The 20111-nt window shown below is 47.1% G+C and overlaps 12 non-coding genes and 1 pseudogene across 12 annotated transcripts; all 13 read right to left on the reverse strand.

Annotated features, from left to right (window-relative positions):
* Positions 1–1246: 1246 nt before the first annotated feature.
* On the reverse strand, positions 1247–1437 carry LOC142719566 (U2 spliceosomal RNA). Its single transcript, XR_012872789.1, has one exon. It is a non-coding gene; the product is annotated as a U2 spliceosomal RNA (small nuclear RNA).
* Positions 1438–2741: 1304 nt separating this feature from the next.
* LOC142719567 (U2 spliceosomal RNA) lies at positions 2742–2932 on the reverse strand. Its single transcript, XR_012872790.1, has one exon. It is a non-coding gene; the product is annotated as a U2 spliceosomal RNA (small nuclear RNA).
* A 1292-nt stretch (positions 2933–4224) lies between these two features.
* LOC142719568 (U2 spliceosomal RNA) lies at positions 4225–4415 on the reverse strand. Its single transcript, XR_012872791.1, has one exon. It is a non-coding gene; the product is annotated as a U2 spliceosomal RNA (small nuclear RNA).
* A 1276-nt stretch (positions 4416–5691) lies between these two features.
* Positions 5692–5882, reverse strand: LOC142719569 (U2 spliceosomal RNA). Its single transcript, XR_012872792.1, has one exon. It is a non-coding gene; the product is annotated as a U2 spliceosomal RNA (small nuclear RNA).
* A 1294-nt stretch (positions 5883–7176) lies between these two features.
* LOC142719573 (U2 spliceosomal RNA) lies at positions 7177–7367 on the reverse strand. The gene has a single exon (XR_012872794.1). It is a non-coding gene; the product is annotated as a U2 spliceosomal RNA (small nuclear RNA).
* A 1296-nt stretch (positions 7368–8663) lies between these two features.
* Positions 8664–8854, reverse strand: LOC142719574 (U2 spliceosomal RNA). The gene has a single exon (XR_012872795.1). It is a non-coding gene; the product is annotated as a U2 spliceosomal RNA (small nuclear RNA).
* Positions 8855–10146: 1292 nt separating this feature from the next.
* LOC142719575 (U2 spliceosomal RNA) lies at positions 10147–10337 on the reverse strand. Its single transcript, XR_012872796.1, has one exon. It is a non-coding gene; the product is annotated as a U2 spliceosomal RNA (small nuclear RNA).
* Positions 10338–11633: 1296 nt separating this feature from the next.
* On the reverse strand, positions 11634–11824 carry LOC142719576 (U2 spliceosomal RNA). The gene has a single exon (XR_012872798.1). It is a non-coding gene; the product is annotated as a U2 spliceosomal RNA (small nuclear RNA).
* Positions 11825–13112: 1288 nt separating this feature from the next.
* LOC142719598 (U2 spliceosomal RNA) lies at positions 13113–13303 on the reverse strand. The gene has a single exon (XR_012872820.1). It is a non-coding gene; the product is annotated as a U2 spliceosomal RNA (small nuclear RNA).
* Positions 13304–14560: 1257 nt separating this feature from the next.
* Positions 14561–14751, reverse strand: LOC142719577 (U2 spliceosomal RNA). Its single transcript, XR_012872799.1, has one exon. It is a non-coding gene; the product is annotated as a U2 spliceosomal RNA (small nuclear RNA).
* Positions 14752–16031: 1280 nt separating this feature from the next.
* LOC142719578 (U2 spliceosomal RNA) lies at positions 16032–16222 on the reverse strand. Its single transcript, XR_012872800.1, has one exon. It is a non-coding gene; the product is annotated as a U2 spliceosomal RNA (small nuclear RNA).
* Positions 16223–17510: 1288 nt separating this feature from the next.
* On the reverse strand, positions 17511–17701 carry LOC142719579 (U2 spliceosomal RNA). The gene has a single exon (XR_012872801.1). It is a non-coding gene; the product is annotated as a U2 spliceosomal RNA (small nuclear RNA).
* A 1272-nt stretch (positions 17702–18973) lies between these two features.
* Positions 18974–19154, reverse strand: LOC142719607 (U2 spliceosomal RNA; annotated as a pseudogene).
* Positions 19155–20111: the final 957 nt, after the last annotated feature.

Here is a 20111-nt window from a genome sequence, read left to right on the forward strand (position 1 = left end):
CTGTTCAGCCCTTGCAGCGATTCAGCCTACTTCTAGGCAATTCCATGGGGCCCTGCAGGCTCACACACTCACAGCTACACGGGAGGTGAATAAAGGCCGGAGAGGAAGCCAGACAGGATTTGCTTCTTTTGCTTGCACCACAATGCAGTGCTGAAAGAGGAGGAATCTACATAAAAACGCCTTCCTGGCAACGCCCAAATGCCCTGCTGCCATGCAGATAAACACTGGCAGCGGCAGCAAGTGCATGCCCACAGCCACCCCTTGTTCCTTCACACCTTGTATCAGCTGTAATCCAGTCCAGTCCAGTGCTGCCTGCTGAGCAGCACTGACCAACACTGCCTGGGCCCAGGCTTTTATCTCTGAGGCCCCATTATGATGTCAGAAAGCTGGCTCTGGAATCCTGAGGGCTCCACTATGACACGTGCAAAGTTCCGTCTGAACTTTATATAAGACGGTGAGGCTCAGTCAGTCACTCAGTGTTGCCTGAGAGGGCAACACTGCAACAGCCGGCCGCCAGGCTGTCTTTTTTTTGCACAGCTAGTTGCCTCCAGGAGGCCACAAGAGGGAGACAAGGGACTGCAAAATGGAAAATAGGCATCCACCAACTTTACAGACAACTTCTCCTTGCTCCTACAACCTCCATCCTTGCACAGTTTGTTATTCTTCTAGGTAACATAGTAACAAATCCAAATTGCTGCTCTCTTTGTAGGCAAGCAAGGCTTTGTTGCAACTGCAATTCTTACTTCTTCTTGAAATGTAGGGACGACAGTACATTCCATCACATCCATCTAGTGTACACAGGTAGGTCCATTGTGGCGGGCAGGCGAGCGGGCGGGCTGCTTTATTGGCTGTTTGCTGTTCCCCTACTCCACTCCACTATTTGACTGTTGTGCTGCATCAATCAATCAATCAATCAATCAATCAATCAATCAATCAATCAATCAATCAGTGGCTGGCTCAGGTGCAGCTCTTTAACTTACCTAAAAGGGAGGGCGGAGAGAAGACAAGGAAGGTGAATGAGGTGTTCCAATGTGAAATGCCGGAAACACAGAAACACAGACGACACACAACAAGAGGTGGCAATCTATTCATTAATTGCATTTAATCAATGAGCTCATTATCACTCATGCATTGTCCAACAGGTGTTGAAATAATGGGATTAAAAGGGGAGATCCCTTCAGAAAGACAGAAACAATAGCAAAGACAAAAAACACTTTTGGAATCTGCTTTTAGTCAACACATAAGGAAAGGGTGCACCGGTCCTGGAAATACTGCAATACCAGGTCAATGCGTGGAGTGGACAGAGCAAGCTCTATTTCCATCTCCCTGTTCTAAAAATCCATTTAATATATGGTCCCCAGATAGGGGACGTATCAGATATTAAACTGATAAGAACAGATACTACACTTGATCTTAGCCAAAAGGCCGAGAAGCGATAACCCGAACGGGCCGCGCGTTGCCCGAGCCTGCCCGATACTGCTGTTCAGCCCTTGCAGCGATTCAGCCTACTTCTAGGCAATTCCATGGGGCCCTGCAGGCTCACACACTCACAGCTACACGGGAGGTGAATAAAGGCCGGAGAGGAAGCCAGACAGGATTTGCTTCTTTTGCTTGCACCACAATGCAGTGCTGAAAGAGGAGGAATCTACATAAAAACGCCTTCCTGGCAACGCCCAAATGCCCTGCTGCCATGCAGATAAACACTGGCAGCGGCAGCAAGTGCATGCCCACAGCCACCCCTTGTTCCTTCACACCTTGTATCAGCTGTAATCCAGTCCAGTCCAGTGCTGCCTGCTGAGCAGCACTGACCAACACTGCCTGGGCCCAGGCTTTTATCTCTGAGGCCCCATTATGATGTCAGAAAGCTGGCTCTGGAATCCTGAGGGCTCCACTATGACACGTGCAAAGTTCCGTCTGAACTTTATATAAGACGGTGAGGCTCAGTCAGTCACTCAGTGTTGCCTGAGAGGGCAACACTGCAACAGCCGGCCGCCAGGCTGTCTTTTTTTTGCACAGCTAGTTGCCTCCAGGAGGCCACAAGAGAGAGACAAGGGACTGCAAAATGGAAAATAGGCATCCACCAACTTTACAGACAACTTCTCCTTGCTCCTACAACCTCCATCCTTGCACAGTTTGTTATTCTTCTAGGTAACATAGTAACAAATCCAAATTGCTGCTCTCTTTGTAGGCAAGCAAGGCTTTGTTGCAACTGCAATTCTTACTTCTTCTTGAAATGTAGGGACGACAGTACATTCCATCACATCCATCTAGTGTACACAGGTAGGTCCATTGTGGCGGGCAGGCGAGCGGGCGGGCTGCTTTATTGGCTGTTTGCTGTTCCCCTACTCCACTCCACTATTTGACTGTTGTGCTGCATCAATCAATCAATCAATCAATCAATCAATCAATCAATCAATCAATCAATCAATCAATCAATCAATCAGTGGCTGGCTCAGGTGCAGCTCTTTAACTTACCTAAAAGGGAGGGCGGAGAGAAGACAAGGAAGGTGAATGAGGTGTTCCAATGTGAAATGCCGGAAACACAGAAACACAGACGACACACAACAAGAGGTGGCAATCTATTCATTAATTGCATTTAATCAATGAGCTCATTATCACTCATGCATTGTCCAACAGGTGTTGAAATAATGGGATTAAAAGGGGAGATCCCTTCAGAAAGACAGAAACAATAGCAAAGACAAAAAACACTTTTGGAATCTGCTTTTAGTCAACACATAAGGAAAGGGTGCACCGGTCCTGGAAATACTGCAATACCAGGTCAATGCGTGGAGTGGACAGAGCAAGCTCTATTTCCATCTCCCTGTTCTAAAAATCCATTTAATATATGGTCCCCAGATAGGGGACGTATCAGATATTAAACTGATAAGAACAGATACTACACTTGATCTTAGCCAAAAGGCCGAGAAGCGATAACCCGAACGGGCCGCGCGTTGCCCGAGCCTGCCCGATACTGCTGTTCAGCCCTTGCAGCGATTCAGCCTACTTCTAGGCAATTCCATGGGGCCCTGCAGGCTCACACACTCACAGCTACACGGGAGGTGAATAAAGGCCGGAGAGGAAGCCAGACAGGATTTGCTTCTTTTGCTTGCACCACAATGCAGTGCTGAAAGAGGAGGAATCTACATAAAAACGCCTTCCTGGCAACGCCCAAATGCCCTGCTGCCATGCAGATAAACACTGGCAGCGGCAGCAAGTGCATGCCCACAGCCACCCCTTGTTCCTTCACACCTTGTATCAGCTGTAATCCAGTCCAGTCCAGTGCTGCCTGCTGAGCAGCACTGACCAACACTGCCTGGGCCCAGGCTTTTATCTCTGAGGCCCCATTATGATGTCAGAAAGCTGGCTCTGGAATCCTGAGGGCTCCACTATGACACGTGCAAAGTTCCGTCTGAACTTTATATAAGACGGTGAGGCTCAGTCAGTCACTCAGTGTTGCCTGAGAGGGCAACACTGCAACAGCCGGCCGCCAGGCTGTCTTTTTTTTGCACAGCTAGTTGCCTCCAGGAGGCCACAAGAGGGAGACAAGGGACTGCAAAATGGAAAATAGGCATCCACCAACTTTACAGACAACTTCTCCTTGCTCCTACAACCTCCATCCTTGCACAGTTTGTTATTCTTCTAGGTAACATAGTAACAAATCCAAATTGCTGCTCTCTTTGTAGGCAAGCAAGGCTTTGTTGCAACTGCAATTCTTACTTCTTCTTGAAATGTAGGGACGACAGTACATTCCATCACATCCATCTAGTGTACACAGGTAGGTCCATTGTGGCGGGCAGGCGAGCGGGCGGGCTGCTTTATTGGCTGTTTGCTGTTCCCCTACTCCACTCCACTATTTGACTGTTGTGCTGCATCAATCAATCAATCAATCAATCAATCAATCAATCAATCAATCAATCAATCAATCAGTGGCTGGCTCAGGTGCAGCTCTTTAACTTACCTAAAAGGGAGGGCGGAGAGAAGACAAGGAAGGTGAATGAGGTGTTCCAATGTGAAATGCCGGAAACACAGAAACACAGACGACACACAACAAGAGGTGGCAATCTATTCATTAATTGCATTTAATCAATGAGCTCATTATCACTCATGCATTGTCCAACAGGTGTTGAAATAATGGGATTAAAAGGGGAGATCCCTTCAGAAAGACAGAAACAATAGCAAAGACAAAAAACACTTTTGGAATCTGCTTTTAGTCAACACATAAGGAAAGGGTGCACCGGTCCTGGAAATACTGCAATACCAGGTCAATGCGTGGAGTGGACAGAGCAAGCTCTATTTCCATCTCCCTGTTCTAAAAATCCATTTAATATATGGTCCCCAGATAGGGGACGTATCAGATATTAAACTGATAAGAACAGATACTACACTTGATCTTAGCCAAAAGGCCGAGAAGCGATAACCCGAACGGGCCGCGCGTTGCCCGAGCCTGCCCGATACTGCTGTTCAGCCCTTGCAGCGATTCAGCCTACTTCTAGGCAATTCCATGGGGCCCTGCAGGCTCACACACTCACAGCTACACGGGAGGTGAATAAAGGCCGGAGAGGAAGCCAGACAGGATTTGCTTCTTTTGCTTGCACCACAATGCAGTGCTGAAAGAGGAGGAATCTACATAAAAACGCCTTCCTGGCAACGCCCAAATGCCCTGCTGCCATGCAGATAAACACTGGCAGCGGCAGCAAGTGCATGCCCACAGCCACCCCTTGTTCCTTCACACCTTGTATCAGCTGTAATCCAGTCCAGTCCAGTGCTGCCTGCTGAGCAGCACTGACCAACACTGCCTGGGCCCAGGCTTTTATCTCTGAGGCCCCATTATGATGTCAGAAAGCTGGCTCTGGAATCCTGAGGGCTCCACTATGACACGTGCAAAGTTCCGTCTGAACTTTATATAAGACGGTGAGGCTCAGTCAGTCACTCAGTGTTGCCTGAGAGGGCAACACTGCAACAGCCGGCCGCCAGGCTGTCTTTTTTTTGCACAGCTAGTTGCCTCCAGGAGGCCACAAGAGGGAGACAAGGGACTGCAAAATGGAAAATAGGCATCCACCAACTTTACAGACAACTTCTCCTTGCTCCTACAACCTCCATCCTTGCACAGTTTGTTATTCTTCTAGGTAACATAGTAACAAATCCAAATTGCTGCTCTCTTTGTAGGCAAGCAAGGCTTTGTTGCAACTGCAATTCTTACTTCTTCTTGAAATGTAGGGACGACAGTACATTCCATCACATCCATCTAGTGTACACAGGTAGGTCCATTGTGGCGGGCAGGCGAGCGGGCGGGCTGCTTTATTGGCTGTTTGCTGTTCCCCTACTCCACTCCACTATTTGACTGTTGTGCTGCATCAATCAATCAATCAATCAATCAATCAATCAATCAATCAGTGGCTGGCTCAGGTGCAGCTCTTTAACTTACCTAAAAGGGAGGGCGGAGAGAAGACAAGGAAGGTGAATGAGGTGTTCCAATGTGAAATGCCGGAAACACAGAAACACAGACGACACACAACAAGAGGTGGCAATCTATTCATTAATTGCATTTAATCAATGAGCTCATTATCACTCATGCATTGTCCAACAGGTGTTGAAATAATGGGATTAAAAGGGGAGATCCCTTCAGAAAGACAGAAACAATAGCAAAGACAAAAAACACTTTTGGAATCTGCTTTTAGTCAACACATAAGGAAAGGGTGCACCGGTCCTGGAAATACTGCAATACCAGGTCAATGCGTGGAGTGGACAGAGCAAGCTCTATTTCCATCTCCCTGTTCTAAAAATCCATTTAATATATGGTCCCCAGATAGGGGACGTATCAGATATTAAACTGATAAGAACAGATACTACACTTGATCTTAGCCAAAAGGCCGAGAAGCGATAACCCGAACGGGCCGCGCGTTGCCCGAGCCTGCCCGATACTGCTGTTCAGCCCTTGCAGCGATTCAGCCTACTTCTAGGCAATTCCATGGGGCCCTGCAGGCTCACACACTCACAGCTACACGGGAGGTGAATAAAGGCCGGAGAGGAAGCCAGACAGGATTTGCTTCTTTTGCTTGCACCACAATGCAGTGCTGAAAGAGGAGGAATCTACATAAAAACGCCTTCCTGGCAACGCCCAAATGCCGCTGCCATGCAGATAAACACTGGCAGCGGCAGCAAGTGCATGCCCACAGCCACCCCTTGTTCCTTCACACCTTGTATCAGCTGTAATCCAGTCCAGTCCAGTGCTGCCTGCTGAGCAGCACTGACCAACACTGCCTGGGCCCAGGCTTTTATCTCTGAGGCCCCATTATGATGTCAGAAAGCTGGCTCTGGAATCCTGAGGGCTCCACTATGACACGTGCAAAGTTCCGTCTGAACTTTATATAAGACGGTGAGGCTCAGTCAGTCACTCAGTGTTGCCTGAGAGGGCAACACTGCAACAGCCGGCCGCCAGGCTGTCTTTTTTTTGCACAGCTAGTTGCCTCCAGGAGGCCACAAGAGGGAGACAAGGGACTGCAAAATGGAAAATAGGCATCCACCAACTTTACAGACAACTTCTCCTTGCTCCTACAACCTCCATCCTTGCACAGTTTGTTATTCTTCTAGGTAACATAGTAACAAATCCAAATTGCTGCTCTCTTTGTAGGCAAGCAAGGCTTTGTTGCAACTGCAATTCTTACTTCTTCTTGAAATGTAGGGACGACAGTACATTCCATCACATCCATCTAGTGTACACAGGTAGGTCCATTGTGGCGGGCAGGCGAGCGGGCGGGCTGCTTTATTGGCTGTTTGCTGTTCCCCTACTCCACTCCACTATTTGACTGTTGTGCTGCATCAATCAATCAATCAATCAATCAATCAATCAATCAATCAATCAATCAATCAATCAATCAGTGGCTGGCTCAGGTGCAGCTCTTTAACTTACCTAAAAGGGAGGGCGGAGAGAAGACAAGGAAGGTGAATGAGGTGTTCCAATGTGAAATGCCGGAAACACAGAAACACAGACGACACACAACAAGAGGTGGCAATCTATTCATTAATTGCATTTAATCAATGAGCTCATTATCACTCATGCATTGTCCAACAGGTGTTGAAATAATGGGATTAAAAGGGGAGATCCCTTCAGAAAGACAGAAACAATAGCAAAGACAAAAAACACTTTTGGAATCTGCTTTTAGTCAACACATAAGGAAAGGGTGCACCGGTCCTGGAAATACTGCAATACCAGGTCAATGCGTGGAGTGGACAGAGCAAGCTCTATTTCCATCTCCCTGTTCTAAAAATCCATTTAATATATGGTCCCCAGATAGGGGACGTATCAGATATTAAACTGATAAGAACAGATACTACACTTGATCTTAGCCAAAAGGCCGAGAAGCGATAACCCGAACGGGCCGCGCGTTGCCCGAGCCTGCCCGATACTGCTGTTCAGCCCTTGCAGCGATTCAGCCTACTTCTAGGCAATTCCATGGGGCCCTGCAGGCTCACACACTCACAGCTACACGGGAGGTGAATAAAGGCCGGAGAGGAAGCCAGACAGGATTTGCTTCTTTTGCTTGCACCACAATGCAGTGCTGAAAGAGGAGGAATCTACATAAAAACGCCTTCCTGGCAACGCCCAAATGCCCTGCTGCCATGCAGATAAACACTGGCAGCGGCAGCAAGTGCATGCCCACAGCCACCCCTTGTTCCTTCACACCTTGTATCAGCTGTAATCCAGTCCAGTCCAGTGCTGCCTGCTGAGCAGCACTGACCAACACTGCCTGGGCCCAGGCTTTTATCTCTGAGGCCCCATTATGATGTCAGAAAGCTGGCTCTGGAATCCTGAGGGCTCCACTATGACACGTGCAAAGTTCCGTCTGAACTTTATATAAGACGGTGAGGCTCAGTCAGTCACTCAGTGTTGCCTGAGAGGGCAACACTGCAACAGCCGGCCGCCAGGCTGTCTTTTTTTTGCACAGCTAGTTGCCTCCAGGAGGCCACAAGAGGGAGACAAGGGACTGCAAAATGGAAAATAGGCATCCACCAACTTTACAGACAACTTCTCCTTGCTCCTACAACCTCCATCCTTGCACAGTTTGTTATTCTTCTAGGTAACATAGTAACAAATCCAAATTGCTGCTCTCTTTGTAGGCAAGCAAGGCTTTGTTGCAACTGCAATTCTTACTTCTTCTTGAAATGTAGGGACGACAGTACATTCCATCACATCCATCTAGTGTACACAGGTAGGTCCATTGTGGCGGGCAGGCGAGCGGGCGGGCTGCTTTATTGGCTGTTTGCTGTTCCCCTACTCCACTCCACTATTTGACTGTTGTGCTGCATCAATCAATCAATCAATCAATCAATCAATCAATCAATCAATCAATCAATCAATCAATCAGTGGCTGGCTCAGGTGCAGCTCTTTAACTTACCTAAAAGGGAGGGCGGAGAGAAGACAAGTAAGGTGAATGAGGTGTTCCAATGTGAAATGCCGGAAACACAGAAACACAGACGACACACAACAAGAGGTGGCAATCTATTCATTAATTGCACTTAATCAATGAGCTCATTATCACTCATGCATTGTCCAACAGGTGTTGAAATAATGGGATTAAAAGGGGAGATCCCTTCAGAAAGACAGAAACAATAGCAAAGACAAAAAACACTTTTGGAATCTGCTTTTAGTCAACACATAAGGAAAGGGTGCACCGGTCCTGGAAATACTGCAATACCAGGTCAATGCGTGGAGTGGACAGAGCAAGCTCTATTTCCATCTCCCTGTTCTAAAAATCCATTTAATATATGGTCCCCAGATAGGGGACGTATCAGATATTAAACTGATAAGAACAGATACTACACTTGATCTTAGCCAAAAGGCCGAGAAGCGATAACCCGAACGGGCCGCGCGTTGCCCGAGCCTGCCCGATACTGCTGTTCAGCCCTTGCAGCGATTCAGCCTACTTCTAGGCAATTCCATGGGGCCCTGCAGGCTCACACACTCACAGCTACACGGGAGGTGAATAAAGGCCGGAGAGGAAGCCAGACAGGATTTGCTTCTTTTGCTTGCACCACAATGCAGTGCTGAAAGAGGAGGAATCTACATAAAAACGCCTTCCTGGCAACGCCCAAATGCCCTGCTGCCATGCAGATAAACACTGGCAGCGGCAGCAAGTGCATGCCCACAGCCACCCCTTGTTCCTTCACACCTTGTATCAGCTGTAATCCAGTCCAGTCCAGTGCTGCCTGCTGAGCAGCACTGACCAACACTGCCTGGGCCCAGGCTTTTATCTCTGAGGCCCCATTATGATGTCAGAAAGCTGGCTCTGGAATCCTGAGGGCTCCACTATGACACGTGCAAAGTTCCGTCTGAACTTTATATAAGACGGTGAGGCTCAGTCAGTCACTCAGTGTTGCCTGAGAGGGCAACACTGCAACAGCCGGCCGCCAGGCTGTCTTTTTTTTGCACAGCTAGTTGCCTCCAGGAGGCCACAAGAGGGAGACAAGGGACTGCAAAATGGAAAATAGGCATCCACCAACTTTACAGACAACTTCTCCTTGCTCCTACAACCTCCATCCTTGCACAGTTTGTTATTCTTCTAGGTAACATAGTAACAAATCCAAATTGCTGCTCTCTTTGTAGGCAAGCAAGGCTTTGTTGCAACTGCAATTCTTACTTCTTCTTGAAATGTAGGGACGACAGTACATTCCATCACATCCATCTAGTGTACACAGGTAGGTCCATTGTGGCGGGCAGGCGAGCGGGCGGGCTGCTTTATTGGCTGTTTGCTGTTCCCCTACTCCACTCCACTATTTGACTGTTGTGCTGCATCCATCAATCAATCAATCAATCAATCAATCAATCAATCAATCAATCAATCAATCAGTGGCTGGCTCAGGTGCAGCTCTTTAACTTACCTAAAAGGGAGGGCGGAGAGAAGACAAGGAAGGTGAATGAGGTGTTCCAATGTGAAATGCCGGAAACACAGAAACACAGACGACACACAACAAGAGGTGGCAATCTATTCATTAATTGCATTTAATCAATGAGCTCATTATCACTCATGCATTGTCCAACAGGTGTTGAAATAATAGGATTAAAAGGGGAGATCCCTTCAGAAAGACAGAAACAATAGCAAAGACAAAAAACACTTTTGGAATCTGCTTTTAGTCAACACATAAGGAAAGGGTGCACCGGTCCTGGAAATACTGCAATACCAGGTCAATGCGTGGAGTGGACAGAGCAAGCTCTATTTCCATCTCCCTGTTCTAAAAATCCATTTAATATATGGTCCCCAGATAGGGGACGTATCAGATATTAAACTGATAAGAACAGATACTACACTTGATCTTAGCCAAAAGGCCGAGAAGCGATAACCCGAACGGGCCGCGCGTTGCCCGAGCCTGCCCGATACTGCTGTTCAGCCCTTGCAGCGATTCAGCCTACTTCTAGGCAATTCCATGGGGCCCTGCAGGCTCACACACTCACAGCTACACGGGAGGTGAATAAAGGCCGGAGAGGAAGCCAGACAGGATTTGCTTCTTTTGCTTGCACCACAATGCAGTGCTGAAAGAGGAGGAATCTACATAAAAACGCCTTCCTGGCAACGCCCAAATGCCCTGCTGCCATGCAGATAAACACTGGCAGCGGCAGCAAGTGCATGCCCACAGCCACCCCTTGTTCCTTCACACCTTGTATCAGCTGTAATCCAGTCCAGTCCAGTGCTGCCTGCTGAGCAGCACTGACCAACACTGCCTGGGCCCAGGCTTTTATCTCTGAGGCCCCATTATGATGTCAGAAAGCTGGCTCTGGAATCCTGAGGGCTCCACTATGACACGTGCAAAGTTCCGTCTGAACTTTATATAAGACGGTGAGGCTCAGTCAGTCACTCAGTGTTGCCTGAGAGGGCAACACTGCAACAGCCGGCCGCCAGGCTGTCTTTTTTTTGCACAGCTAGTTGCCTCCAGGAGGCCACAAGAGGGAGACAAGGGACTGCAAAATGGAAAATAGGCATCCACCAACTTTACAGACAACTTCTCCTTGCTCCTACAACCTCCATCCTTGCACAGTTTGTTATTCTTCTAGGTAACATAGTAACAAATCCAAATTGCTGCTCTCTTTGTAGGCAAGCAAGGCTTTGTTGCAACTGCAATTCTTACTTCTTCTTGAAATGTAGGGACGACAGTACATTCCATCACATCCATCTAGTGTACACAGGTAGGTCCATTGTGGCGGGCAGGCGAGCGGGCGGGCTGCTTTATTGGCTGTTTGCTGTTCCCCTACTCCACTCCACTATTTGACTGTTGTGCTGCATCAATCAATCAATCAATCAATCAATCAATCAATCAATCAATCAATCAATCAATCAATCAGTGGCTGGCTCAGGTGCAGCTCTTTAACTTACCTAAAAGGGAGGGCGGAGAGAAGACAAGGAAGGTGAATGAGGTGTTCCAATGTGAAATGCCGGAAACACAGAAACACAGACGACACACAACAAGAGGTGGCAATCTATTCATTAATTGCACTTAATCAATGAGCTCATTATCACTCATGCATTGTCCAACAGGTGTTGAAATAATGGGATTAAAAGGGGAGATCCCTTCAGAAAGACAGAAACAATAGCAAAGACAAAAAACACTTTTGGAATCTGCTTTTAGTCAACACATAAGGAAAGGGTGCACCGGTCCTGGAAATACTGCAATACCAGGTCAATGCGTGGAGTGGACAGAGCAAGCTCTATTTCCATCTCCCTGTTCTAAAAATCCATTTAATATATGGTCCCCAGATAGGGGACGTATCAGATATTAAACTGATAAGAACAGATACTACACTTGATCTTAGCCAAAAGGCCGAGAAGCGATAACCCGAACGGGCCGCGCGTTGCCCGAGCCTGCCCGATACTGCTGTTCAGCCCTTGCAGCGATTCAGCCTACTTCTAGGCAATTCCATGGGGCCCTGCAGGCTCACACACTCACAGCTACACGGGAGGTGAATAAAGGCCGGAGAGGAAGCCAGACAGGATTTGCTTCTTTTGCTTGCACCACAATGCAGTGCTGAAAGAGGAGGAATCTACATAAAAACGCCTTCCTGGCAACGCCCAAATGCCCTGCTGCCATGCAGATAAACACTGGCAGCGGCAGCAAGTGCATGCCCACAGCCACCCCTTGTTCCTTCACACCTTGTATCAGCTGTAATCCAGTCCAGTCCAGTGCTGCCTGCTGAGCAGCACTGACCAACACTGCCTGGGCCCAGGCTTTTATCTCTGAGGCCCCATTATGATGTCAGAAAGCTGGCTCTGGAATCCTGAGGGCTCCACTATGACACGTGCAAAGTTCCGTCTGAACTTTATATAAGACGGTGAGGCTCAGTCAGTCACTCAGTGTTGCCTGAGAGGGCAACACTGCAACAGCCGGCCGCCAGGCTGTCTTTTTTTTGCACAGCTAGTTGCCTCCAGGAGGCCACAAGAGGGAGACAAGGGACTGCAAAATGGAAAATAGGCATCCACCAACTTTACAGACAACTTCTCCTTGCTCCTACAACCTCCATCCTTGCACAGTTTGTTATTCTTCTAGGTAACATAGTAACAAATCCAAATTGCTGCTCTCTTTGTAGGCAAGCAAGGCTTTGTTGCAACTGCAATTCTTACTTCTTCTTGAAATGTAGGGACGACAGTACATTCCATCACATCCATCTAGTGTACACAGGTAGGTCCATTGTGGCGGGCAGGCGAGCGGGCGGGCTGCTTTATTGGCTGTTTGCTGTTCCCCTACTCCACTCCACTATTTGACTGTTGTGCTGCATCAATCAATCAATCAATCAATCAATCAATCAATCAATCAATCAATCAATCAGTGGCTGGCTCAGGTGCAGCTCTTTAACTTACCTAAAAGGGAGGGCGGAGAGAAGACAAGGAAGGTGAATGAGGTGTTCCAATGTGAAATGCCGGAAACACAGAAACACAGACGACACACAACAAGAGGTGGCAATCTATTCATTAATTGCATTTAATCAATGAGCTCATTATCACTCATGCATTGTCCAACAGGTGTTGAAATAATGGGATTAAAAGGGGAGATCCCTTCAGAAAGACAGAAACAATAGCAAAGACAAAAAACACTTTTGGAATCTGCTTTTAGTCAACACATAAGGAAAGGGTGCACCGGTCCTGGAAATACTGCAATACCAGGTCAATGCGTGGAGTGGACAGAGCAAGCTCTATTTCCATCTCCCTGTTCTAAAAATCCATTTAATATATGGTCCCCAGATAGGGGACGTATCAGATATTAAACTGATAAGAACAGATACTACACTTAATCTTAGCCAAAAGGCCGAGAAGCGATAACCCGAACGGGCCGCGCGTTGCCCGAGCCTGCCCGATACTGCTGTTCAGCCCTTGCAGCGATTCAGCCTACTTCTAGGCAATTCCATGGGGCCCTGCAGGCTCACACACTCACAGCTAGAAGCCAGACAGGATTTGCTTCTTTTGCTTGCACCACAATGCAGTGCTGAAAGAGGAGGAATCTACATAAAAACGCCTTCCTGGCAACGCCCAAATGCCCTGCTGCCATGCAGATAAACACTGGCAGCGGCAGCAAGTGCATGCCCACAGCCACCCCTTGTTCCTTCACACCTTGTATCAGCTGTAATCCAGTCCAGTCCAGTGCTGCCTGCTGAGCAGCACTGACCAACACTGCCTGGGCCCAGGCTTTTATCTCTGAGGCCCCATTATGATGTCAGAAAGCTGGCTCTGGAATCCTGAGGGCTCCACTATGACACGTGCAAAGTTCCGTCTGAACTTTATATAAGACGGTGAGGCTCAGTCAGTCACTCAGTGTTGCCTGAGAGGGCAACACTGCAACAGCCGGCCGCCAGGCTGTCTTTTTTTTGCACAGCTAGTTGCCTCCAGGAGGCCACAAGAGGGAGACAAGGGACTGCAAAATGGAAAATAGGCATCCACCAACTTTACAGACAACTTCTCCTTGCTCCTACAACCTCCATCCTTGCACAGTTTGTTATTCTTCTAGGTAACATAGTAACAAATCCAAATTGCTGCTCTCTTTGTAGGCAAGCAAGGCTTTGTTGCAACTGCAATTCTTACTTCTTCTTGAAATGTAGGGACGACAGTACATTCCATCACATCCATCTAGTGTACACAGGTAGGTCCATTGTGGCGGGCAGGCGAGCGGGCGGGCTGCTTTATTGGCTGTTTGCTGTTCCCCTACTCCACTCCACTATTTGACTGTTGTGCTGCATCAATCAATCAATCAATCAATCAATCAATCAATCAATCAATCAATCAGTGGCTGGCTCAGGTGCAGCTCTTTAACTTACCTAAAAGGGAGGGCGGAGAGAAGACAAGGAAGGTGAATGAGGTGTTCCAATGTGAAATGCCGGAAACACAGAAACACAGACGACACACAACAAGAGGTGGCAATCTATTCATTAATTGCACTTAATCAATGAGCTCATTATCACTCATGCATTGTCCAACAGGTGTTGAAATAATGGGATTAAAAGGGGAGATCCCTTCAGAAAGACAGAAACAATAGCAAAGACAAAAAACACTTTTGGAATCTGCTTTTAGTCAACACATAAGGAAAGGGTGCACCGGTCCTGGAAATACTGCAATACCAGGTCAATGCGTGGAGTGGACAGAGCAAGCTCTATTTCCATCTCCCTGTTCTAAAAATCCATTTAATATATGGTCCCCAGATAGGGGACGTATCAGATATTAAACTGATAAGAACAGATACTACACTTGATCTTAGCCAAAAGGCCGAGAAGCGATAACCCGAACGGGCCGCGCGTTGCCCGAGCCTGCCCGATACTGCTGTTCAGCCCTTGCAGCGATTCAGCCTACTTCTAGGCAATTCCATGGGGCCCTGCAGGCTCACACACTCACAGCTACACGGGAGGTGAATAAAGGCCGGAGAGGAAGCCAGACAGGATTTGCTTCTTTTGCTTGCACCACAATGCAGTGCTGAAAGAGGAGGAATCTACATAAAAACGCCTTCCTGGCAACGCCCAAATGCCCTGCTGCCATGCAGATAAACACTGGCAGCGGCAGCAAGTGCATGCCCACAGCCACCCCTTGTTCCTTCACACCTTGTATCAGCTGTAATCCAGTCCAGTCCAGTGCTGCCTGCTGAGCAGCACTGACCAACACTGCCTGGGCCCAGGCTTTTATCTCTGAGGCCCCATTATGATGTCAGAAAGCTGGCTCTGGAATCCTGAGGGCTCCACTATGACACGTGCAAAGTTCCGTCTGAACTTTATATAAGACGGTGAGGCTCAGTCAGTCACTCAGTGTTGCCTGAGAGGGCAACACTGCAACAGCCGGCCGCCAGGCTGTCTTTTTTTTGCACAGCTAGTTGCCTCCAGGAGGCCACAAGAGGGAGACAAGGGACTGCAAAATGGAAAATAGGCATCCACCAACTTTACAGACAACTTCTCCTTGCTCCTACAACCTCCATCCTTGCACAGTTTGTTATTCTTCTAGGTAACATAGTAACAAATCCAAATTGCTGCTCTCTTTGTAGGCAAGCAAGGCTTTGTTGCAACTGCAATTCTTACTTCTTCTTGAAATGTAGGGACGACAGTACATTCCATCACATCCATCTAGTGTACACAGGTAGGTCCATTGTGGCGGGCAGGCGAGCGGGCGGGCTGCTTTATTGGCTGTTTGCTGTTCCCCTACTCCACTCCACTATTTGACTGTTGTGCTGCATCAATCAATCAATCAATCAATCAATCAATCAATCAATCAATCAGTGGCTGGCTCAGGTGCAGCTCTTTAACTTACCTAAAAGGGAGGGCGGAGAGAAGACAAGGAAGGTGAATGAGGTGTTCCAATGTGAAATGCCGGAAACACAGAAACACAGACGACACACAACAAGAGGTGGCAATCTATTCATTAATTGCATTTAATCAATGAGCTCATTATCACTCATGCATTGTCCAACAGGTGTTGAAATAATGGGATTAAAAGGGGAGATCCCTTCAGAAAGACAGAAACAATAGCAAAGACAAAAAACACTTTTGGAATCTGCTTTTAGTCAACACATAAGGAAAGGGTGCACCGGTCCTGGAAATACTGCAATACCAGGTCAATGCGTGGAGTGGACAGAGCAAGCTCTATTTCCATCTCCCTGTTCTAAAAATCCATTTAATATATGGTCCCCAGATAGGGGACGTATCAGATATTAAACTGATAAGAACAGATACTACACTTGATCTTAGCCAAAAGGCCGAGAAGCGATAACCCGAACGGGCCGCGCGTTGCCCGAGCCTGCCCGATACTGCTGTTCAGCCCTTGCAGCGATTCAGCCTACTTCTAGGCAATTCCATGGGGCCCTGCAGGCTCACACACTCACAGCTACACGGGAGGTGAATAAAGGCCGGAGAGGAAGCCAGACAGGATTTGCTTCTTTTGCTTGCACCACAATGCAGTGCTGAAAGAGGAGGAATCTACATAAAAACGCCTTCCTGGCAACGCCCAAATGCCCTGCTGCCATGCAGATAAACACTGGCAGCGGCAGCAAGTGCATGCCCACAGCCACCCCTTGTTCCTTCACACCTTGTATCAGCTGTAATCCAGTCCAGTCCAGTGCTGCCTGCTGAGCAGCACTGACCAACACTGCCTGGGCCCAGGCTTATATCTCTGAGGCCCCATTATGATGTCAGAAAGCTGGCTCTGGAATCCTGAGGGCTCCACTATGACACGTGCAAAGTTCCGTCTGAACTTTATATAAGACGGTGAGGCTCAGTCAGTCACTCAGTGTTGCCTGAGAGGGCAACACTGCAACAGCCGGCCGCCAGGCTGTCTTTTTTTTGCACAGCTAGTTGCCTCCAGGAGGCCACAAGAGGGAGACAAGGGACTGCAAAATGGAAAATAGGCATCCACCAACTTTACAGACAACTTCTCCTTGCTCCTACAACCTCCATCCTTGCACAGTTTGTTATTCTTCTAGGTAACATAGTAACAAATCCAAATTGCTGCTCTCTTTGTAGGCAAGCAAGGCTTTGTTGCAACTGCAATTCTTACTTCTTCTTGAAATGTAGGGACGACAGTACATTCCATCACATCCATCTAGTGTACACAGGTAGGTCCATTGTGGCGGGCAGGCGAGCGGGCGGGCTGCTTTATTGGCTGTTTGCTGTTCCCCTACTCCACTCCACTATTTGACTGTTGTGCTGCATCAATCAATCAATCAATCAATCAATCAATCAATCAATCAATCAATCAATCAGTGGCTGGCTCAGGTGCAGCTCTTTAACTTACCTAAAAGGGAGGGCGGAGAGAAGACAAGGAAGGTGAATGAGGTGTTCCAATGTGAAATGCCGGAAACACAGAAACACAGACGACACACAACAAGAGGTGGCAATCTATTCATTAATTGCATTTAATCAATGAGCTCATTATCACTCATGCATTGTCCAACAGGTGTTGAAATAATGGGATTAAAAGGGGAGATCCCTTCAGAAAGACAGAAACAATAGCAAAGACAAAAAACACTTTTGGAATCTGCTTTTAGTCAACACATAAGGAAAGGGTGCACCGGTCCTGGAAATACTGCAATACCAGGTCAATGCGTGGAGTGGACAGAGCAAGCTCTATTTCCATCTCCCTGTTCTAAAAATCCATTTAATATATGGTCCCCAGATAGGGGACGTATCAGATATTAAACTGATAAGAACAGATACTACACTTGATCTTAGCCAAAAGGCCGAGAAGCGATAACCCGAACGGGCCGCGCGTTGCCCGAGCCTGCCCGATACTGCTGTTCAGCCCTTGCAGCGATTCAGCCTACTTCTAGGCAATTCCATGGGGCCCTGCAGGCTCACACACTCACAGCTACACGGGAGGTGAATAAAGGCCGGAGAGGAAGCCAGACAGGATTTGCTTCTTTTGCTTGCACCACAATGCAGTGCTGAAAGAGGAGGAATCTACATAAAAACGCCTTCCTGGCAACGCCCAAATGCCCTGCTGCCATGCAGATAAACACTGGCAGCGGCAGCAAGTGCATGCCCACAGCCACCCCTTGTTCCTTCACACCTTGTATCAGCTGTAATCCAGTCCAGTCCAGTGCTGCCTGCTGAGCAGCACTGACCAACACTGCCTGGGCCCAGGCTTTTATCTCTGAGGCCCCATTATGATGTCAGAAAGCTGGCTCTGGAATCCTGAGGGCTCCACTATGACACGTGCAAAGTTCCGTCTGAACTTTATATAAGACGGTGAGGCTCAGTCAGTCACTCAGTGTTGCCTGAGAGGGCAACACTGCAACAGCCGGCCGCCAGGCTGTCTTTTTTTTGCACAGCTAGTTGCCTCCAGGAGGCCACAAGAGGGAGACAAGGGACTGCAAAATGGAAAATAGGCATCCACCAACTTTACAGACAACTTCTCCTTGCTCCTACAACCTCCATCCTTGCACAGTTTGTTATTCTTCTAGGTAACATAGTAACAAATCCAAATTGCTGCTCTCTTTGTAGGCAAGCAAGGCTTTGTTGCAACTGCAATTCTTACTTCTTCTTGAAATGTAGGGACGACAGTACATTCCATCACATCCATCTAGTGTACACAGGTAGGTCCATTGTGGCGGGCAGGCGAGCGGGCGGGCTGCTTTATTGGCTGTTTGCTGTTCCCCTACTCCACTCCACTATTTGACTGTTGTGCTGCATCAATCAATCAATCAATCAATCAATCAATCAATCAGTGGCTGGCTCAGGTGCAGCTCTTTAACTTACCTAAAAGGGAGGGCGGAGAGAAGACAAGGAAGGTGAATGAGGTGTTCCAATGTGAAATGCCGGAAACACAGAAACACAGACGACACACAACAAGAGGTGGCAATCTATTCATTAATTGCATTTAATCAATGAGCTCATTATCACTCATGCATTGTCCAACAGGTGTTGAAATAATGGGATTAAAAGGGGAGATCCCTTCAGAAAGACAGAAACAATAGCAAAGACAAAAAACACTTTTGGAATCTGCTTTTAGTCAACACATAAGGAAAGGGTGCACCGGTCCTGGAAATACTGCAATACCAGGTCAATGCGTGGAGTGGACAGAGCAAGCTCTATTTCCATCTCCCTGTTCTAAAAATCCATTTAATATATGGTCCCCAGATAGGGGACGTATCAGATATTAAACTGATAAGAACAGATTTTTTTTAAGTTGACTACCCCAACTTTGGGGGTAACCGTTTATTTAAAATTTTTCAGGTTTTACAATAAATTAACATTTTTCAACATTTTTACAGGGATTCAAATTTTACAACAATGGTTAAAAAATAAATACAAATTGTCAGATTAAAATCATACAATTTATAAAAGGGCACTTGGTGGCATCATATTATAGAATTCCATTCGCTAAAAAACCATTTTCTACTTAAAACAGGAGAGAATTTTTTGTCTAAAAGATAATACTTGTGCATTTCATAAAAACAAATTCCTAAAATATCATTCACAGATAAAATTTCATGTTTGAATAAAAGAATATTCCTGGCCGCCCACAGAGCTGCTTTAACGCAGTTAGTAATCTTCCATGCCATAATTTTCTGAGTCCTTGTTGGGCACTCCAGACATCCGTAAAAAACGCCTTCACTTGTAATTCTCTTTATTCCGGTTATCTTCTTCATCAAGGGGAGGATTTTTGTCCATATGAGTTGTGAAAAATAACATTGCCAAAAGAGATGTAAGACTGTCTCGTCATCGCGGCATCCTCCCCTTGGACACGCAGCCGAGTTGGTCAGTCCCCTTCGATGCTGGAATGCCCGGCATGGAAGACACTCGTGGGCGCAGCTCCAGGCCAGATCCTTCTGTGAATTAAAAATGAATTTAGCATTAACCATGCTCCAGATAATTTTGCATTTGTTTTCATTAAAATTGCTAATGGGGGCTATTAAAACATTTTCTTTTATTTCCTTTAAAACATATTTACTATTTTTTACATCTTCTATTCTTTTGTCTTTTAGTTTAAAAAGGTTCACTATTTTTTCTAAAATCTTATACTGGTCTGGCAGGTTAAAAGCATATGGCGAGCTTAAAACCGTAGAGAACCATCCGTACCTCCTCATAAAATAGCCAGTGTTAAAACGGATAAAATAAGACCAGTAGTGTTCCTTAAAAACAGTATTAAGACACAGTGTA

The sequence above is a fragment of the Rhinoderma darwinii genome, unplaced genomic scaffold (assembly GCF_050947455.1).
Source record: "Rhinoderma darwinii isolate aRhiDar2 unplaced genomic scaffold, aRhiDar2.hap1 Scaffold_486, whole genome shotgun sequence".
Taxonomy (NCBI): domain Eukaryota; kingdom Metazoa; phylum Chordata; class Amphibia; order Anura; family Rhinodermatidae; genus Rhinoderma; species Rhinoderma darwinii.